Source organism: Pan paniscus, chromosome 6 (genome assembly GCF_029289425.2).
Source record: "Pan paniscus chromosome 6, NHGRI_mPanPan1-v2.0_pri, whole genome shotgun sequence".
In the NCBI taxonomy this organism is placed as follows: Eukaryota; Metazoa; Chordata; class Mammalia; order Primates; family Hominidae; genus Pan; species Pan paniscus.
The window spans coordinates 189,147,300-189,167,037 of record NC_073255.2 but is presented as its reverse complement, the minus strand read 5'-3'; the positions used below and the strand labels follow the sequence as shown (position 1 = coordinate 189,167,037).

The 19,738-nt window shown below is 47.1% G+C and overlaps 1 pseudogene; it reads right to left on the bottom strand.

Moving 5' to 3' along the window:
* Positions 1-1,704: 1,704 nt before the first annotated feature.
* On the bottom strand, positions 1,705-5,734 carry LOC100982197 (ATP synthase F(0) complex subunit B1, mitochondrial-like; annotated as a pseudogene).
* Positions 5,735-19,738: the final 14,004 nt, after the last annotated feature.

The following is a 19,738-nucleotide window of genomic DNA, read 5'->3' as shown; positions in this document are numbered from 1 at the left end:
GATATTAACTTGGTCCATTCAAGCAGAAGTTGTGCTGGGAAACTAGGAGGTCACAGTGAATTGGGGGGAGCAACAGAGCAGGCACAGATGCAGAGAGGTAAATGGGAACCCACACTTGCTGCCTTAGACTGTTTCATTCAGCAGAACCTCTAGTTGCAACAATGTGTATCTGAAAACTGGGTGCAAAGTTACACTATGTTTCTGAGAAAAGACCTTTTATTAGAGGAATACCAGTCCTTTTAAACTACCAGGCCCAAAGAGGCACTGAAATGAAACAGTGATCGTGCCCTACTCTCCCCTTTCCGAGCTATATATTCATGTCTTGAAACAGCTTACTATTGCCATAAGTAGCTATAAATTAACCTAATAATGCCACACTGGACACTGTAACCCACAACCTACAGCTTAACAATGTAGAGCCCATCAATAGTTTATTTGATGTTAATATAAATTGTTGGTAACAACTCAGGAATTGCCTTTTTTTTTTTTTTTTTTTTTGACACTGAGTCTCATTCTGTTGCCCAGGCTGGAGTGCAGTGGTGTGATCTTGGCTCACTGCAACCTCCGCCTCCCGGGTTCAAACGATTCTCTTGCCTCAGTCTCCTGAGTAGCTGGCACTACAGGTGCCCAACACCACGCCCGGCTAATTTTTGTATTTTTTTTTTTTTTTTTCAGTAGAGATGGGGTTTTACCATGTTGGTCAGCCTGGTCTCGAACTCCTGACCTTGTGGTCTGCCCACCTCGGACTCCCAAAGTGCTGGGATTACAGGCGTGAGCCACTGTACCCGGCCAGGAATTGCTTCTTTTTTCCCTTTAAAAATCCACTTGTGGCCCGGCGCGTTGGCTCACACCTGTAATCCCAGCACTTTGGGAGGCTGAGGTGGGCAGATTGCTGAGGTTAGGAGTTCGAGGCCAGCCAGACCAACACGGAGAAACCCCATCCTACTAAAATTACAAAATTAGCTGGGCGTGGTGGCACATGCCTGTAATCCCAGCTACTTGGGAGGCTAAGGCAGGAAAATCACTTAAACCCAGAAGGCGGAGGTTCCGGTGAGCCAAGATCATGCCATTGCACTCCAGCCTGGGCAACAAGAGCAAAACTCCGTCTCAAAAAAAAAAAGTCACTTGTAACTGCTGCTAACCTGAGTGCAGATTCAGGGCAACTGAAATCTACACTGTCGGGTTGCAATCCTCAAACTTGGCCCAAAAAAACTCTCTATTTAGATTAATTTTGCCTCAGCTTCTTCCTTTTAGGTCAACATTTCCATGTCTTACCCCTCTATTTTGTGTACTTGCCTTACAAGAAAAAGTGCAAAGTGAATTCTCTGCAAGAGTAACTTGCAGAACAACAGATGGCCACTGAGTTCCTGATATCTGGAGCTGATAGTTAAGGTAAAAATGATACTGTATTTTTTTTCATTTGATTGTCACTTCATTAAAGATGGTAGGATTAATTACAAATTTAAACTGTAACCTGGTAATCTTTAGTCAGGCAGCAGGTTTTAATGAAGGCAAACTGCTTATTCAGAAGTGATCATGGAACTCAAATGCAGAGTAAGAAGGATGAGAAACATCTGACTGGCCAATAGATTTTGTGCTTTCACTCTATGAAGTAAACTTTTCACTTTTAGGAGAGGTAAATTATAACTTCAGTAGACACAAACAGTCAACTGTTTCCAGCTGTCTCAATTGGGATAGATACGTTTACATAGCTGGCTGTGCTTGAGCCTTCTTTGCCAGAAGCTTTAGGTCTTCAATGCACTTGGCAATTGTCTCCTTTTCCTGCTGTGCAGAGATGCTCTGCACCACGTACTTCTCCACCCAATTGATCATGTGCTCTTGTTCCTTTCAATGCATCATGTTCTGCACAGGTATATGATAGCCCAGGCGATTCTTTACTTCCTTACATACTTTATACAGTAGTTCCTGGTAAGTAACCTCCAAAGCCATAGCAATGTTATTCCTCTGCACATCAAAAAGGTAATGGCGCTTCTGAACTAGTGCCTGCTGTGACTTCTCCAAATCAATTGCATCCCGGATTTGTTTGATGGGAGCCTGCTTCGCCTCTTCTAGTTGGGCAAGTTTTTGCTCATTGAGTTTACCAGCAAATTCTGCAACAGAGGCACCATATTTTTTAATTGCATAGACAAGTAACCCTACTACTGATATGGTCGAGAAGGTCTCTGCAATAATCACATATATTTCTTTGGATAAAGCATACAAGATAAGCCCAGTTCCGAGCACACAGGGTCCTGTTACACCGGCTTTAAGATAAAGAAACTTGAAGAATTCCTCAAGGATCAGTCCAAGACGAACTTTTCCTCCATTTTCAGGAAAAGGTGGTAGAGGGGCAAGGTGTGGCTGCCTGGGTGAAAGGTCCTTGTTGCCCACAATACCCCTGGACCTAGGAAGGCTGCATTCTTCAGAGAGGGGGCCACTGTGGCAGTGGCAGAAAGTTCCACCCGGGACAGCGTGGTCATCGAAGGTCCAGGCAGCAGTCTTAATGTCCCTGTGACCCCGACCGGAGACTCTGTCAGGGGCAGGAGCAAGATGGCCACTCACCAATACTGTATTCTTAATCCAAACTTTTTTTTTTTTTGAGACAGAGCCTTGCTCTGTCGCCCAGGCTGGAGTGCAGTGGCGCGATCTCTGCTCACTGCAACCTCCGCCTCCTGAGTTCAAACAATTCTCCTGCCTCAGCCTCCCGAGTAGCTGGCACTACAGGTGCCCACGACCATGCTCAGCTAATTTTTGTATTTTTAGTAGAGATGGGGTTTCACCATGTTGGCCAAGCTGGTCTCAAACCCCTGACCTCAAGTGATCTGCCTGCCTCGGCCTCCCAAAGTGCTGGGATTACAGGCATGCGCCACTGCACCTGGCCCAAACTTTTTTTTTTTTTTTGAGATGGAGTCTCACTCTGTTGCCCAGACTGGAGTGCAGTGGCGCAATCTCCACTCACTGCAGCCTCCGCTTCCTGGATTCAAGCGATTCTCCTGCCTCAGTCTCCCGAGTAGCTGGGACTACAGGCGCGTACCACTGCACCCAGCTAATTTTTGTATTTTTTTTTTTTTTTTAGAGATGGGGTTTTACCACGTTGGCCAGGCTGGTCTCGAACTCCTGACCTCATGATCCACCCGCCTTGGCCTCCCAAAGTGCTGGGAGTACAAGCGTGAGCCACTGTGTCCGGCCCCCAACATTTTTAATTATATTAATTTATACCAAGAAAAATGCATAAAATTAACTGTACTTGTTTTTTGCAGAATAAAAAGAGCCCACATTTTGAAATCTCAAAGACCTGCATTCAAAGCCCATTTTAGAAATGAGGCCAGGCGCGGTGGCTCACACCTGTAATCCCAGAACTTTGGGAGGCCGAGGAGGGCGGATCACCTGAGGTCAGGAGTTCAAGATCAGCCTGACCAATGTGGTAAAACCCCGTCTCTACTAAAAATACAAAAATTAGCCGCATGGTAGCGCATGCCTGTAATCTCAGCTACTTGCAAGGCTGAGGCAGGAGAATCGCTTGAACCTGGGAGGTGGAGGTTGCAGTGAGCCGAGATTGTGCCATTCCACTCCAGCCTGGGCAACAAGAGTAAAACTCCATCTCAAAAAAAAAATAAAGAAAAAAAAGAAGTGTATGTTTTTGTATGAGTAATTTAATATCTCTGAGCTTTAGTTTCCTTGTCTGTAAGAAAGGCTTTTTCTGAGTTGTAAAGTTAGTGTATAAAAATACCAAGGACTGGGCATGGTGGCTCATGCCTATAATCCCAGCTGTTTTGGAGGCTGAGGTGGGAGGATAGCTTGAGCCCAGGCATTCGAGACCAGCCTGGGCAACATGGCAATACCCCACTTCTACCAAAAAAAAAAAAAAATTAGTTAGCCAGATATGGTGGTGTACCTGTAGTCCCAGCTGCTCAGGAAGCTGAGGCAGAAAGATCACATGAGCCCAGGAGTTCAAGGCCACAGTGAGCTATGTTCAAGCCCCTGCACTCCAGCCTGGGCAGCAGAGTGAGTCCTCGTCTCAAAAATGAATCAATAAAGTTTTTAAAAATAAAAATGCTAAGTAGTGTCACATGGCAAGTGTCCATATCATTACTGCCCTCATCCTCAGCAGCTGCCTTCTTCTAACTCAAAGGCAGGCCAATCGTTTGGCTTACCTGGGCCACACTGGAAGATGAAGAATTGTCTTGGACCACATGTGAAATACACTAACACTAATGGTAGCTGATGAGCAAAAAAAAAAAAAAAAAAAAATCACAAAAAGAACTCATAATGTTTTAAGAAAGTTTACGATTTTGCATTGGGCTGCATTAAAGCCATCCTGGGCTGCATTTGGCCCGCAGGTCATGGGCCAAGCTTGTTCTCATTCGTGATTCTCTCAGCTTTAGATTTGTGTGGCCAAAATCACACAGCTGTTTTTGGTTATCTGGATTATAACTAAGGTATAAAAAAATGGTTGAAAGACACCTATCCTCAATATTACTAAGATTTGAGACATCTTTTCATTAATAGAAATGAGCTATGTTGAATTTTTCATGTCCTCATACCAGCTCTCCCTTGTGTCCAAAGACACTTAATGGTCATGGTGCCAGAACTTCCGTAATTCAGAGCCAAATAGTCCATGTTGGTCAAAGGTACAGGCTTTGAGGCCAAACTGCCTGATTTAAATCTCAGCTCTGGCTTGATGCATTTGTTACCTTAGGCAAGGTACTTAACCTCTCTGTGACTCAGTTTCCATCTTGTCAAAATGTAGGAAGTGACTTCACAGGGCTGATGTGAAGAATAAAGATGCAGTTTATTACCTTATTACCTTACAATTACCTTATTACCTTACAAGTTCGAGACCATCCTGGGCAACATGGCAAAACCCTGTCTCTACAAAAAAATTAAAAAATTAGTCAGGCATGGTGCCACGCACCTATAGTCCAAACTACTTGGGGGACTGAGGCAGGAGGATCACTTGAGCCCAGAGGTCAAGGCTGCAGTGAGCCAAGATCACGCTACTGCACTGCAGTCCGAGTGACAGAGTGAGACCCCATGTCTTAAAAAACAAAGAAAAAGAAAAATTACCACTGGAAAATGTTCCAGCCCCCTCTTCAGTGTTTGCTTGGAAGATGCTGTATTAATCTGTTCTCATACTGCTATGAAGAAATATCTGAGACTGAGTAATTTATAAAGAAAAGAGGTTTAATGGACTCACAGTTCTCCATTGCTGGGGAGGCCTCAGGAAGCTTACAATCATGGCAAAGATGAAAGAGAAGCAAAGATACGTCTTACTTGGTGGCAGGTGGGAGAGCCTGTGTTCGAGTGCAGGGGAAACTGCCCTTTATAAACCATCAAATCTCATGAGACTCACTCACTATCACAAGAACAACATGGGGAAAACCACCCCGGTGATTCAATCATCTCCATCTGGTCTCTCCCTTGACGTGTGGAGATTACGGGGATTACAGTTCCAGGTGAGATTTGGGTGGGAACACAGAGCCAAACCATATCAGATGCCATGGTGACTGTGAGTGCTTTCAGTGACTTTAAGGGCCTGACCAATGCTTCTTTGAGTAAGAGTGCTTTGAAAGTGCTCACCAGGAAGCCCACAGCTTTGTGCCTAATGCAAGGGCAAAGCCATACAGCCCAACCAGACATGGTGGTATGCACCTGTAGTTCCAGTTACTCAGAAGGCTGAGGCCATAGGATCAATTGAACCCAAGAGTTGGAGAACAGCTGGGCAACCTAGCAAGATCCAACCCTCCCCCCAACAACAAAAAACAAAAACAAGCATACAGCTTGACATGGGCACTACTTGCTTTTAAATTGAGCTTATCTTTTTTTTTCTTTTTGACACAGGATCTTGCTCTGTTGCCCAGGCTGGAGTGCAGTGGGACAATCACAACTCACAGTAGCCTCACCCTCCTGGGTGCAAGGGATCCTCCCACCTCAGCCTCTCAAGTAGCTGAGTGAGCGCTTACACTGCTCCTGCCTGCAGACCCTCTCCAATGCCCCTTTCACCATCTCTTTCTCAGCCTACCTGCCCAAGACTCACCGTCAGCCACCCAGCGTCCTTCCTCCTGGCAGCAGCTATCCTTTCTCTCTCATCAGTTAACTCTTCCCTCTTTCCAAAAAGATCCATCCAGCTCTAGAGTTTCTGCCCATCTCTCCCATTCTGGTCTGCGGGTCTCATTCCTGAGAAGGACAGAGGCATTTAGAATAGTAACTCAAACATTTCAGCCAAAATACTCCCCAAAGCTCCTTATTGAGCAAGAAAGAGATTACTAATAATTTCCCCATCCCCTAATTCCTATTTAAAGATGAATACTGGCCGGGCGTGGTGGTTCACGCCTGTAATCCCAGCACTTTGGGAGACCGAGGTGGGTGGATCACAAGGTCAGGAGTTTGAGACCAGCCTGGCCAATATGGTGAAACCCCATCTCTACTAAAAATACAAAAAAACTAGCCGAGTGTGGTGACATGCGCCTGTAGTCCCAGCTACTCCATTGCTGAGGCAATGGAGGCTGAGGCAGGAGAATCGCTTGAACCCAGGAGGTGGAGTTTACAGTGAGCCGAGATTGCGCCACTGCACTCCAGCCTGGGCAATAGAGGGAGACTCCAACTCAAAAAAAAAAAAAGAATGCTTATGCCATCATGCTGCAGATTTCTCTACCACGCTGGAACTGGTCTAAGTGTAATTTCCCACTTTTGAAGTGGCTGAATCTTAATTTTCACAAAGCTGGATTCTGGTTCCCATGGACCCACCCACTGCAGGAGCTGGTAGCCCACAGTTTAGTAAACAAGATCCCCCTCGCTTTGGTGTGAACGTTGATATGGTTTGAATGATGATGTGGCATCCCCTCCAAAATTCATGTTGAAACTTCATCCCCAGTGCAGTGGTGTTGAGAGGTATGGCCTTTGGGAGGTGATTAAGTGAGGAGGGCTCTCCCCACATAAGTGGGATTAGCACCCTTACAAAAGGGCTCACTGGCTGGGCGCTGTGGCTCACACCTGTAATCCCAGCACTTTGGGAGGCCAAGGCGAGTGGGTCACCTGCTGTCAGGAGTTTGAGGCCAGCCTGACCAACATGGTGAACCCTCATCTCTACTGAAAATACAGAATTAGCCGGGCATGGTGGCACATGCCTGTAATCCCAGCTACTTCAGAGGCTAAGGCAGGAGAATGGCTTGAACCTGGGAGGCAGAGGTTGCAGTGAGCCAAGATTGTGCCATTGCACTCCAGCCTGGGCAACAAGAGTGAAACTCTGTCTCAAAAATAAAAATAAAATAAAAAGGGCTCACACCTGTAATCCCAGCATTTTGGGAAGCTGAGACGGGAGGATCATTTGAGATCAGGAGTGCGAGACCAGCCTGACAAACATAGCGAAACCCCATCTCTACTAAAAATATTAAAAATTAGCTAGGTGTGGTGGTGAATGCCTGTAATCCCAGCTACTCGGGAGACTGAGGCAGGAGAATAGCTTGAACCTGGGAGGCGGAGGTTGCAGTGAGCCAAGATCGCGCCACTGCACTCCAGGCTGGGCGACAGAGTGAGACTCCATCTCAAAAACAAAAACAGAAACAAAACACAAACAAACAAAAAAAAAAGTGGGGGGGCTCAAGGTTGAAGGGAGCATTTTCTTGCCTTCTGCCGTCCACCAGGAGAGGACACTGCACTGGCCCCTCCGGAGGTCACAGCAACGTGGCGCCATCTTGGAAGCAGAGAGCAGCCCTCACCAGACACCAACACCAGGCGCGGTGATCTTGGCCTCCAAAGCTGTAAGAAATAAATTCTGCTCCTTATAAATTACTCAGTCTCAGGTGTTTTGTTCTAGCAGTGCAAACAGACTAAGACAGATGTGCATCATCACAGTCCAATATAGAGCTCCGTTCAGAACTCAGTTAACTATCATATTCTTGCTGGCTGGTTTTGGAAACTGCAATCTTTTTTTTTTTTTTTTTTTTTTCCCAAGATGGAGTCTGGCTCTGTCGCACCCGGCCTGGAAAAGGCAATCTTTTAGTCCACCGTCGGCAGAGCTTTCCCCGCTCTTCTCCACACCCTTCCCCATCGGGAACGACTTCCCTTTCCCAGACGTTCTCCTGACTCAGCTTCGGTGCAGAGAAACCAGGAAATACTGTCCTCTACTATACACAATGACAAAAACCTAGAAGGATGGCAAAAGGTCCCCAGATGGGATTCTGAAAATAATTAAGGGATCAGGACACTTGCTGTATGAAAGCCGACTAGAGACGGATTCTTTTTTTTTTTTTTTTTTTTTTTTTTTTTTTTTTTGAGACCGAGTCTCACTCTGTTGCCCAGGCTGGAGTGCAGGGGCGCGATCTCGGCTCACTGCAAGCTCCGCCTCCCGGGTTCACACCATTCTCCTGCCTCAGCCTCCCGAGTAGCTGGGACTACAGGCACCCGCCACCACGCCCGGCTAATTTTTTGTATTTTTAGTAGAGACGGGGTTTCACGTGTTAGCCAGGATGGTCTCGATCTCCTGACCTCGTGATCCGCCCGCCTCGGCCTCCCAAAGTACTGGGATTACAGGCGTGAGCCACCGCGCCTGGCCGAGACGGATTCTTTAAGAATGAAAACCAAGGGCCTTTCATGGGTGGCTGTCGTGAACCTGAGCCGCCGATCACTTTACTGTCAGCTACCTTCTTCCTCCCCTTCTCTTCCTACCGCTACCTCCCACCTTCCCCGCTCCCCTCTGTCCCATCACTGGACAGGAATGTAGTGCCTGACAGGGCTGGCTTTCACAGTCTGTCACCTGTGCAGATGCACAAAGGCCTCATGTTTGGTTTTATTTTGTTTTTTAAATTGTACTGTTAATAATATTGTGTATAGTTATGGGGTACAATGCGATGTTACTATATATGTAGACATTGTGGCGTTATTAAATCAAGCTAATGAACACAGGCATCACCTCACATTCTGACAATTTCTTTGTGATAAGAGCATTTTAAAGCTACTGTTTTAGCCGCTTAGAGAAATAACAATACATTATTATTAACTACAGTTGCCATGTTCTGCGGTAGATCACTAGAACCCCGTGCTTAGTTTAGTCTCCGCATTAGCTGTCCTGAAGTGCTTAACAATCTTTTTAGCAAAGGGCCCTGCATTTTTATTTTGCACTGGATGCTGCCAATTTTGCAGCTGGTACCAGTGCCTGGTCTTATACGGGTGAAAGTGCAGGACAACCACCCTGACCTACTCCCTCGCCAGGAGGGGAGAAATGAAGGCTGGGCTGTAGGGCACAGAGCAGCAACCCCACCTTGTTCATCCCTGATGAGTCCCCTGCACCCAGCACAGAGCCTGGCACACAGATATGATTCAGTGTCTGTTTGTGAAGGAAAAGGAAGGAGAGATAATGAGGGGTGGGAGGGTTAACACAAGCACTGTTTCAGCTGAAGACCCCCCAGAAGAAACGCACTGTCCTCGCCCCTCTGCCCCCTTTGCTGTGTGAAATGAAGACAGGACTGTGCCTTCTCCCCAGGGACAATACTCCAAAATAAATGAACAGCATACACTTGACCTTGAGTCCTTCCTCATTGGCACAGAGTGAATTATCCCTTAACAAGTAGACTTAAATGGCCAGTATTTGGGATACTGTGAGCAAAGGCAGCCCCGCACCTAGAGAACAGGCACTGCGTACACGTCCTCCTTCCACGGTCACCCAGCTGGACAGAGAAGCCCTTTTCCCTCCCACCTGCACGGTCACACAGAGCCTCTGCTTCCCACGTCCTTCCCTGTGGCCGCCTTTGAGACTGCCTTCCCAGGGGAGGTGCTCCCGGAAGCTTCCATGCCTCTCCCTGCCCACAGCCCCCTTCCTTGGCCCCCCGACCTCCTCTGTGTGAAGGGGCAGTTGCTGCTTCTACTTGCCTGTGACCTCCTTGAGGACAACTGGGACTTCCTTGTCCCTCTTGCCCCAGCACTAACCTTGCTCTCACCTCTGCCATATCCCAAATGACTTTAGTGCTCAAATATCACCATTCTTGTAGGTTTCATTAAGAAACCAGTTTTTGGCCGGGTACAGTGGCTCACACGTGTAATCCCAGCACTTTGGGGGGCCGGGATGGGCAGATCACTTGAGGCCAGGAGTTCAACACCAGCCTGGCCAACATGGCGAAACCCAGTCTCTACTAAAAGTACAAAAATTAGCCAGGCATGGCGGTGCACGCCTGTAGGCCCAGGTACTTGAGAAGCTGAGGCAGAATTGCTTGAGCCCAGGAGTTTTTTTTTGTTGTTGTTGTTGTTTTTGGTTTGTTTTGTTTTTCTTTTTTTTTTTTTTTGAGATTGAGTCTTGCACTGCTGCCCAGGTTGGAGTGCAGTGGCGCAATCTTGGCTCACTGTCACCTCCACCTCCCGGGTTCACGTGATTCTCCTGCCTCAGCCTCCTGAGTAGCTGGGATTACAGGCGCACACCAACACGCCCAGCTGGTTTTTTGTATTTTTAGTAAAGACAGGGTTTCACTATGTTGGCCAGGCTGATCTCGAACTCCTGACCTTGTGATCTGCCCACCTCGGCCTCCCAAGAGCCCAGGAGTTTGAGATCAGCCTGTACAACACAGTGAGACCCCATGTCTACAAAAAAAAATTAAAATTAGCAGGGTGCAGTGGCAGTGCCTATAGTTCCAGCTACTCAAAAGGCTGAGGTGGGGGGATCACTTGAGCCCAGGAGGTCAAGGCTGCTGTGAGCCATGATGGCACCACTGCACTCCAAGGGCAACAGGGCAAGACGCTGTCTCAAAAAAAAGAAAAAGAAAAAAGTGGGAGAAGCAGAACAACACTTGAAAGGCACAGAGGCTGATTTCAGGAAATGGCTGGTGGTTCTGTGAGCTGAAGAAGGCTGTGTTGGATGAGATAAGGTCAGAAAGAAAGGTTTGGGCCAGGAGTGGTGGCTCACACCTGTAATCCCAGCACTTTGGGAAGCCAAGGTGGACAGATCACCTGAGGTCAGGAGTTCGAGACCAGCCTGGCCAACATGGTGAAACCCCATCTCTACTAGAAATACAAAAAGTAGCCAGGCATGGTGGTGGGCACCTGTAATCCCAGCTATTCAGGAGGCTGAGGCAGGAAAATCGCTTGAACCCAGGAGGCAGAGGTTACAGTGAGCTGAGATCGTGCCACTATACTCCAGCCTGGGTGACAGAGTGAGACTCTGAAAAAAAAGAAAAGAAAGAAAGAGAGAGAGAGGAAGAAAGAGGAAAGAAAGAAAGAAAGAAAGAAAGAAAGAAAGAAAGAAAGAAAGAAGGAAGGAAGGAAGGAAGGAAGGAAGGAAGGAAGGAAGGAAGGAAAGAAAAAGAAAGAAAGAAAAGAAAAGAAGAAAAGAAGGAGGGAGGGAAGGTTTTGTTGTTGTTGTTGTTGTTTTCTTTTTTGAGATGGAGTCTCACTTCTTCGCCCAGGCTAGTGCAAGGGTGCAATCTCGGCTCACTGCAACCTCTGCCTCCTGGGTTCAAGCAATTCTCCTGCCTCAGCCTGCCGAGTAGCTAGGATTACAGGTACGTGCCACCACGCCCGGCTAATTTTTGTATTTTCAGTAGAGACAGGGTTTCACCATGTTGGCCAGGCTGGTCTCGAACTCCTGACCTCAAGTGATCCACCCACCTCAGCCTCCCAAAGTGCTGGGATTACAGGCGTGAGCCACTGTGCCTGGCCCGAAGGTAGATTTGAAATCACATTGGGAACAAATTGGAAAAAACTTTCAATACTATTCTATGATATTTGTACATTATTCTAAACAATAAATATCAAGGCCAGGCATGGTGGCTCACGCCTGTAATACCAACGCTCTGGGAGGCCAAGGGAGAAGGATCACTTGAGCCCAGGAGTTTAAGACTAGCCTGGGCAACACAGGGAAACCCTGTCTCTATAAAAAAATTTTTAAAATCTCCAGCCTGGGCAACACGGTAAAACCCCATCTCTATAAAAATACAAAAATTAGCTGAGCATGGTGGTGTGCGCCTATAATCCCAGCTACTTAAGGGGCTGAGGCAGTAGGATTGGGGGGATCACACCACTGCACTGCAGACTGGGTGACAGAGTGAGACCCCATCTCAAAAAAAGAAAAAATTAGCCAGGTATGGTGGTGCAAGCCTGTATTTCCAACTACTTGGGAGGCTGAGGTGGGAGGATCCATTGCGCTCAGGAGGTCAAGGCTGCAGTGAACCGAGATGGGGCCATTGCACTCCAGCCTGGGCGGCAAAGCAAGGCCCTGTCTCAAAGAATTAAAAAAAAAAAGGTGGCCGGGCACGGTGGCTCATGCCTGTAATCCCAGCACTCTGGGAGGTGGGCAGATCACGAGGTCAGGAGAACGAGACCATCCTGGCCAATATGGTGAAACCCCATCTCTACTAAAAATACAAAAATTAGCTGGGCGTGGTGGCATGCACCTGCAATCCCAGCTACTCGGGAGGCTGAGGCAGGAGAATCGCTTGAACCCGGGAGGTGGAGGTCGCAGTGAGCTGAGATGGCGCTACTGCACTCCAGGCTGGGCAACAGAGTGAGACTCCATCTCAAAAAAAAAAAAAAAAAAAGGAAAAAAAAAAAACAGGGCTGGGCACGGTGGCTCAGGCCTGTAATCCCAGCACTTTGGGAGACCAAGGTGGGTGGATCACCTAAGGTTGGGAGTTCAAGACCAGCCTGACCAACATGGAGAAACCCTGTCTCTACTAAAAAATACAAAATTAGCCGGGCATGGTGGCGCATGCCTGTAATCTCAGCTACTCAGGAGGCTGAGGCAAGAGATGAACCTGGGAGGCAGAGGTTGCAGTGAGCAGAGATTGCGTCATTGCACTCCAGCCTGGACAACAGAGCTAGACTCTGTTTCAAATAAATAAATATCCAAAGATTTTTCAAAAGGGAAATATCTTTTTTTTTTTAAAAGACAGAGTCTCACTCTGTCACCCAGTCTGGAGTGCAGTGGCACAATCTCGGCTCACCGCAACCTTTGCCTCCCAGGTTCAAGCAATTCTCCTGCCTCAGTCTCCCGAGTAGCTGGGATTACAGGTGCGCACCACCACGCCCAGCTAATATTTGTATTTTTAGTAGAGACGGGGTTTCACCATGTTGGTCAGGTTGGTCTCAAACTCCTGACCTCATGATCCGCCTGCCGTGGCCTCCCAAACTGCTGAGATTACAGGCATGAGCCACCGTGCCTGGCTGAGAAATATATGTGTGTGTCTGTGTATGTATCTGCGTTTGTGTGTCTATGTCTGTGTACGTGTTTATGTGTCTGTGTGTATATCTATGTGTGTCTTTGTGTGTGTCTCAGTGTATGTATATATTGTGTGTGTTTGTGCATCCGTCTTTATGTGTCTGTGTGTCCAGGTGAGTGTATGTGTGTCTGTGTGCCTGTTTGTATGTGTCCATGTCCATGTGTCTGTCTGTCTGTTTTTGTATATGTCTCTATGTGCCTGTGTGTCCAATTGGACGTGTGTCTGTGTTTGTCTAGTGTCTGTCTGTATGTGTTTATATGTGTGTGCCTGTGTGTATGTGTCCATGTCCATGTGTGCATCTGTCTGTGTATGTCTCTATGTGTCTATGTGCCCAGGTGAATGTGTGTGTCTGTGTGCCTGTATGTGTGTGCCTGTGTGTAGTGTACGTGGCCGTGTGTGTGTGTGTGTGAGTATGAGTGTGTGTGTGTTGCTGGGTGGAAGGAGTGTGGTGGGAGAGACTGGACATGCGGTCGTTCACCAGAGAACTATTGAGGTGGCTCGAATAGAATATTGTGATGGCAGCTGGGCATGGTGGCTCACACCTGTAATCTCAGCAATTTGGGAGGCTGAGGTGGGCGGATCGCCTCAGGTCAGGAGTTCGAGACCAGCCTGGCCAACATGGTGAAAACCTGTCTTTACTAGAAATATAAAAATTAGCCAGGCATGGTGGTGCACGCCTGTAATCCCAGCTACTCGGGAGGTTGAGGCAGGAAAATCGCTTGAACCCGGGAGGCATAGGTTGCAATGAGCCAAGATCACGCCATTGCACTCCAGCCTGGGCAACACAGTGAGACTCCGTTTCAAAAAAACAAACAAACAAACAAACAAAAAAGAATATTGTGATGGCAACAATAATAGAAAAGACATGTCAGAGGTAGAAATAAAATGTCTCAGGGACCGGTTGGATGTTTTCAAGTAAAGAAGACAAAATAATCGTTGTTTGTAGCTTGGATGGCTCTGCGCATGGCAGAGCTATGAGCTGAGATGAATGAAGGACCAGGCTGGGCGCAGTGGCTCATGCCTGTAATGCCAGCACTTTGGGAGGCCAAGGTGGGCAGATCACCTGAGGTCAGGAGTTGGAGACCAGCCGGACAAACATGGTGAAACCTGGTCTCTACTAAAAATACAAAAATTAGCCAGGCATGGTGGCTGTGCCTATAATCCACCTACTGGGGAGGCTGAGGCAGGAGAATCACTTGAACCTGGGAGGCAGAGGTTGCAGTGACCGAAGACCACGCCACTGCACTCCAGCCTGGGCGACAGGGCTAGACTCCATCTCAAAAAACCAACCAAAAAAAGAAAAAAGAAAGAAAGATCCGACAGACTTGTCCTTCGAAGAGCTGCTGGGATTTGCCTGGAGAGATGCTCAAGAGGCGGCTGCGGAGCCAACAGGTCAAGCGCTCTTCACTGCGGGACGGAGACGGGCCTTGCTGGTCCTTGCTAGTGTCTGGAAGGGGTGTGGCAAGTCCGGCTGATTCCTGTCCATCTCTGTCTCTGACACAGGGATATAGAAATGTCAGAACTCGTCCCCTCTTCCCAGTGCTCTGCCTAGCTCTGGCAGCTGCGTGACTTTGGCTTTCATCCCGGTTTCAATTATTCGGTCCCATTGTCCCCATAAATTTATTTGTACTTGTCAGAATATGCGTCGCAGTTTTTGGCTTGGCCAATGCACCCCTTAGGCATTGGTTGACCGTAACCCACGTGTTCTGTCACTGGTTTGAAGATGCCCTTGAGCCCCGCAAAGGCATAGATAACCTTGACTGAGTCCTGAGCAAGCCCAGACCCTGCCAGAGGTCCGTCCCCACACACTCCCAGTTTTTCTAAGAGCCCCTTTATCTTTCTTTGAGGGGCTCCCCTCCAAAAAAAAATCCAGGGGCTCTTGGGCCAGGCACGGTGGCCTCACGCCTGTAATCCCAGCACCGTAGGAGCCAAGGTGGGCGGATCACCTGAGGTTGAGAGTTCGAGATCAGCCTGACCAACATGGAGAAACCCCATCTCTACTAAAAATACAAAGTTAGCCAGGCGTGGTGGTGCATGCCTATAATCCCAGCTACTCTGGAGGCTGAGGCAGGAGAATCACTTGAACCTGGGAGGCAGAGGTTGCAGTGAGCCAAGATTGTGCCACTGCACTCCAGCCTGGGCAACAAAGAGCAAAACTGTGTCTCAAAAAAAAAAAAAAATCCAGGGGCTCTTAGAAAAACTGGCTCAAGAAACAGAAGAAGGAAAGCAGGGATGAAGAAAGACCAGCTTAAGAGAGCTGATCCTCCAGGTGACCCTCCAGGGATAGCTGGTCTACCTCAAAGCACCTTCCAGCAGCAAAGTGTCACATGAGCAAAGAGGAGGGGCGGAGAACCCGCCTGAGGAAACCAGCATTGTCACGGCAGCTTTATAAGAAGGGCATTGCCAACATCCACGCTGCAGATGCTGGGACAGCTCTCTGCGTCACTCCTGAAACTCTGGATCCCACTCCTTACAAACATCAACAACTTCGGGAAGGTTAAGGGGCACAGGGCATTCCCAGATCTTATAAATGAATGCTGGCTTCCTGAGCCAGGGACTGAGGAAATGGGAGTTTCCATGCAAGGCACGCAGGGCAAGGGGTTGTCTATTTTTTTAAGGTTTGAACAACCGCCAGAAGCACTGAAAATTTAATTACTACTGCAGGAAGAGGATAATTTTTGAAGCAGAAAATCTCCTTTAGAATGGAGGGCTTGAGGCAGCTGGAGGGCTCTTGGACTCAGCCTCCTAAGGAGAAAAGTCCTCGTGTACAACTGGTTCCAGCTGGTCCTTCTCCCCATCCAGCATTGCCCAGCTTGTAGGACGCATATCCAAGCCAATCAGCACCCTATAAGCTACGTTATCCTAGTATTTATGGGTAATTAAATAGGATGTTTAGCATCCTTTACATGGGTAAATATGTTCTGAGTTCAAACAACGAATGTAAAAGGAACTTTTGGAACTCAGTGCACGTTCAAGTTGGGAGCTTAATGATAACAATAACAGTAGCTGCGAATACTTTTCAACACTTATTCGTCCCTGTGCCAAATGCTTTATGATGTGGCTAATTTCATTTAATCCCCACAACGGCTCTGTGAGATTCATACTATCATTACATTCATTTTATAGATAGAGGAACCAGGTTTCGATACCAAGTGGCGGATCCAGGATTCGATCCGGCAACAGCCGGACAGTGGCAGTCACTTGTATTCATCCTGGGAAGAAGCAAAGGGTGTCACTCCCCAAGGCGATTCTGGGTGCTGTCCTCGTGGGAGGCACCCTGAGTGGTGACTAAGAGCAGCGACCTTGAGCCCAATAGACTCGGGCTCAGGTTCTAATTCTGCCACTTACTAGCTGAGTCACCTGGGGCAGGTTCCGCATTCTCCCTGAAACCTAATACTTTCGTCTGTAAAACAGGGAAAGTAACATTGACCTGATAGAAATGGTGTGAAGATTAAACAACGTGGACATAAAGCATGCCTGGCACTTAATAAGCACGCAGTAAATGGCAGCCGCTCCTCTGTGTGCCACCTCTGTGCCCCCCTCTGTGTACCACCTCTGCATCCCCCATCTGTGTACCACCTCTGCGTTGGATGCAGACACGTAAGCCCTGGAGGGAGTACTTGGAAAAATGAAATATCCAACAAGAAATTGGGAGGATTGCACCAAAACAGGAGAGTTGGATAATGCCTTCTATTTCTTCCCTCGATTCTCAGCATTTTATTTATTTATTTATTTTATTATTATTATTATTTTTTGAGATGGAGTTCCATTCTTGTTGCCCAGGCTGGAGTGCAATGGTGCAATCTCCGCTCACTGCAACCTCTACCTCCTGAGTTCAAGTGGTTCTCCTGCCTCAGCCTCCCAAGCAGCTGGAATTACAGGCACCTGCCATGCCCCACTAATTTTTGTACTTTTATTAGAGATAGGGTTTTGCCATGTTGGCCAGGCTAGTCTCTGTGAAAAGTAAAAAGTTCCTCTGCAAAGTTTCCCTTTTTTTTTTTTTTGAGACAGAGCCTCACTCTGTCACCCAGGCTGGAGTGCAGTGGCATGGTCTCGGCTCACTGCAACCTCTGCCTCCCAGGTTCAAGCAATTCTCCTGCCTCAGCCTCCTGATTAGCTGGGATTACAGGCATGTGCCACCATGCCCGGCTAATTTTTATATTTTTAGTAGAGACAGGGTTTCATCATGTTGGCCAGGCTGGTCTAGAACTCCTGACCTCGTGATCTGCCTGCCTCAGCCTCCCAAAGTGCTGGGATTACAGGCATGAGTCACTGCACCCGGCTTCAAAGTTTCCCTTTTTGTTAAAGAATAAATAATAAGTGTTAGAAATAATAGTTTCTTTTAAAAACTAATTTCCTTCCAGCTTCCTTGCTTTTCGCTAATAACTCTTTGTTAAGCCCTATGTAGCTGTTAAATATAGCAAGGGAATAAGTACATTCTATGTCCTTGTACTTTAACCAAGTTATTTGTTCTGGCCTATAGCCTGCTGAGACATGTCTGAACATGACCAGGCATTTCCCAGCTTACAGCCTATGCCCCTTCCTTATTTGGAAATGTTATTGTTCTCCTAGTTTCCCGTAAACAACCCCTTTCCTTTCTTTGTTCTCCATCGAGCATTTACCTATTTAGGAAAGTTTTAAGTTTTTAGCCCATTGGGATCAGTCTAGATTGTGTAGTCCAGCTCCAGCCAATGGAGATAGGACACAGCAGTAAGGACCCAATGCAGCAGGGATAAAAACCTCTGCTTTTCTTTGTTCAAGGTGCTCTCATGGCAATCAGACTTCCAAGAAGCACCCTTTCTGCAGAAAGTAAAATTGCCTTGCTGAGAAAATTCTTTGTCTGAGTGCTAGTTCTTCTTTTCGGCACTGAGGAACAAGCATTTGTTTCTAACATCTCGAACTGCAGACCTCAGGTGATCCGCCCACCTCGGCCTCTCAAAGTGCAGGGATTAAACGTGTGAGCCACAGCGCCTGGCAGATTCTCAGCATTTCATCATGGGATATTAAACAGGAGTTCCTCCCAAGAAATATACATGCAAACACATCATCAAAAGTATTTCCACACAGCCTATAGCAGCAGCCCACCTCCATAGTAATTCAGTGATATTTATAGTCCTCACTGGGATTACCTACAGTTGACAAGAGAAAAACAATGAAAGTGGCTGGGTGCGGTGGCTCATGCCTGTAATCCCAGCACTTTGGGAGACCAAGATGGGTGGATCACTTGAGGCCAGGAGTTCAAGACCAGCCTGGCCAATGTGGTGAAACCCTGCCTCTACTAAAAATACAAAAATTAGCTGAACATGGTGGTGTGCACCTGTAGTCCCAGCTACTCAGGAAGCTGAGGCAGTGAGCTGAGATTACACCACTGCACTCCAGCCTGGGCAACGAGAGCAAAACTCTGTCTCAAAAAAAAAATAAAAAATTAGCTGAGCATGGTGGTGCGCACCTATAATCCCAGCTACTTGGGAGGCTGAGGCAGGAGAATTGCTTGAACCCAGGAAGCAGAGGTTGCAGCAAGCCAAGATTGTGACACTGCACTCCAGACTGAGTGACAGAGCGAGACTCTGTTTCAAAATAAATAAATAAATAAAACATACATAAATGATAAACTGTAAAAGATTGAAACAAATATTACTTTAAATTCTCATTCCATTTCCTGTATTAATGAAACAAAAAAGTTGTTTTGTGATTGATTATGCTTCACTGTTTCATAAGATCTTTATTTACCAAGATGGCACAGTTATTTGAAGGCTGGTATCAAATCCAGTTACCTCTGCACTTGTTTTCATTACTGAACCTTGCTGGCAAGGCTAGAAATGATACTTCACAAAAGTGGAGAAATTAATGGTTCATCCCTAAATATCAAGACTCCTGGAAGTACCTTCCAATGAAACACCCAATGAACTCATGTATAGATTTTCAAGGTCATTTCCCAACTCACCACAAACCTTTGTAAAGATCACACAACTTAAGATAATACAATACACATAAAAGGCCACGCAGACCACTGACCAGCGCGAGGTGCCAAAAGCAACCCATCCTTTGTCACTTTTCATCAGTGGCACATGGCCAAGAGAGTACCCGTGTCCATCTGTCAATTACAAATCATCAAAGCCTTGTTTCATTTCTGTTTATTTAAAAAATAGATACAAGCATTATTCTTTTTTTTTTGAGACAGAGTTTCAATCATTTTACAAATGAGGTAGCTGAGATCTAGGGAGGCTGTGTGATTGGCTGAAGCTCCCGTATTTTGAAATTGATACAGAGCCAGAACCTTCTGAATGATTTTGCAAGTCCCTGCCTATAAACAGCCCTGTCCAGCTACAGAAATAAAAATCTGTAGCCTTTAAGTGTGGTCCTGCCTAATCCCTGAGTCGCCCAGGCTGGAGTGCAGTGGTGCAATCTTGGCTCACTGCAACCTCCACCTCCTGGATCCAAGCAATTCTCCTGCCTCAGCCTCCCGAGTAGCTGGGACTATGGCACCCGCCACTACACCTGGCTAATTTTTTCTATTTTTAGTAGCGACAGGGTTT